General features: G+C 45.6%; 1 long non-coding RNA gene across 1 annotated transcript; it reads left to right on the forward strand.

Moving 5' to 3' along the window:
* Window positions 1-6: 6 nt before the first annotated feature.
* On the forward strand, window positions 7-1,979 carry LOC107185110. Its single transcript, XR_001516025.1, has 2 exons — window positions 7-174; window positions 1,783-1,979. It is a non-coding gene; the product is annotated as an uncharacterized LOC107185110 (long non-coding RNA).
* The last annotated feature ends 383 nt before the right edge of the window (window positions 1,980-2,362 follow it).

Here is a 2,362-nt window from a genome sequence, read left to right on the forward strand (position 1 = left end):
ACGACGCCTGCGCCGCCACTGGCGGCCTCTGGGAGCCGGAAGTGGCAACGTCATTTATTAACGCCGGCGCGGATGCAGCGGACGTGACGTCACGCGGAGCGCGAATCGCGAGGTTCTGAGACCCAGCACCTGGACTGGGCTGGTGTGGGGGAGCGTGGCTGCAGGTGAATTTGGGTGTGTATTTTTTTTTTTTTAATGTATCTTATTGTTGAAAGTATCACAGATGTCCTCTTTTCTGCCCATTGACCCCTCCACCCCTGACCCGCCCCCCGGGTGTGTTCTTGTCTCCTCCGCGCCTGCACGTTCACTCCTTGCCTTGAAATCGTCGCCTAAGTTGTGGGCGTCTTCACAGTCAAGAAAGCCTGAGAGAAGTGGCAGCCTGTGGGGCTTTTGCTTGCTTTTTTACTTCTTTCCGAACTCGAGACCCGGGCCAGGTGTTGTAGGTGGGAAGGAAGGTGGGAAGGACGGACGGACGGACGGACGCTGTCTTCTGATTCTCCCTCCCGTGCCTTCCCGGGTAAGTCCCAGAGGAGGCCGGCATGTCTTCGGTGCTGCCGAACCTTCCCCGGAGCCCGTCGGTCTTCGCCTGTAATGCCTTTTCGTACCCAGGACCACGAAGGCAGGGACCGGCTTCGGAATCAGTTACCTGCCCTACTAACCTTTGAACCGCAGATTCTCGTCTGTAATACAGCAGAGTAAGAATTTTATAAATTCGAGATGTGTCTGCATAATCGAGATGTGCAGACATCGAAAGCAGGAATCAGTCTGGGCCCAGAGAGGGAGTCCGCCCAATATTCACCGCGGCGTTAACCGTGTTTCTCTCCGACATGTTTATCTCTGTTGATCTTCTCCAGGTCTTAGCTCAAACTTAAGAGAGGCCTTCCTCCACCCTTGCTGGTCAGGCCTCGTTGTTCTCTACCTTGTCGCCCTGTATACATTCCAAGACACTTACCACTATGTGAAAGTATCTATTTTATTTTCTGTCTCAAAATAGAAAATAAAGTGTCATGATGCTGGAATCTTGTGTTTTGTACATTGCTGTTTCCCAGGGGTTAAAACAATGTGTGGCACAGAGAAAGTAGTTGAATGGAATGCACAGTAGTTTGTTTTCAAATTAATCTCAGTCACTTAACTGTATTACTACACGATAGCTATTTCAAGGGGAAACTAATGAGCCTATTCCTAATTTTTAAAAAATCAACAGTTTTATACAGACTGAGATAAAGCCAAATTAGTGAAGTCATGGTGATTAAATTACCACAGATTGGTAAGCAAATTTCACTTCCTAAGGCAAACATAGTTTAAACATTAAGTGGTCAAACATTGAAAAGTGCTGTTCACCACCTTATGTTCTTTCCTTTCAGCATCTCCCATACTCACTTCCTCATGCTGCCCGTTGGGCTGATCTCACCCACACCTGCCAGGGTGGGTCAGGCAAACCCACTACGGACTGTAAAACTAACTGCACTGTACTTAGCACAAGGTCCAAGTGGATGAGTTGCCTGGGCAGCCACAGTGTGGCCCACTGCTCCCCCAGACATGCTTGGGTCCCACTTTTATTTCTGGCTCCCTAGGAGGGCCTTTTCTGTCTGACCCTCAGAGATCCTGGCCCTGAGATTGGCTTCCGTTGTGGGCTGAAATGTGCCAACTTCATATATTGAAGCCCGAACTGCCATCACATCAGAATGTGACTGTATTTGGAGATAGGGCCTTTAAAGCGGTGATTACGTTAAAATGAGGTCATCAGAGTGGGTCCTCATCACACCTGACTGGTATCCTTAGCAGAAGAGGAGACTTGGACATCCAAGGAAACACCAGGGATGTGCACACACAGCGGGAAGACTAGGCCAAGGCACAGTGAGAAGGCATCCGTCTACCAGCCAAGGAGCGGCCTCATCAAAACCAAACTTGCCACACCTTGATCTTGGACTTTCAGCCTCCAGAACTGTGAGAAAATACATTTTCTGTTGTTGAAAACACCCAATCTGTTGATATTTTGTTATGGTAACCCAAGCAAATTAATAAACTGGCTTTTGCTGTTTTCTGTTACTACAAATAATAATGAAAGTAAAAGTTAACCTTTATTACATATCAAAAAAATGCTGTCCCATAAATATTCGTAATCTGAAATTGGCTCAAATATCTGAATATTACTATTAAGATAGACTTTAACAGAAATTCAACTTTATGATATACATAAGGGCTTACCTCTTAATTTTATGGTAACTATGTAAATATCACTAACCTTTGCTATAATGCTATTTAAATGCTTTAAATTCTTAAAAATAGCCCCTGGTTTCAACTATCATTTTAATCAAACTGATCAAAGCTTCTTAGAGTCTATTATGTACTATATTGATTT

Source organism: Myotis davidii, unplaced genomic scaffold, assembly GCF_000327345.1.
Source record: "Myotis davidii unplaced genomic scaffold, ASM32734v1 scaffold629, whole genome shotgun sequence".
Taxonomy (NCBI): domain Eukaryota; kingdom Metazoa; phylum Chordata; class Mammalia; order Chiroptera; family Vespertilionidae; genus Myotis; species Myotis davidii.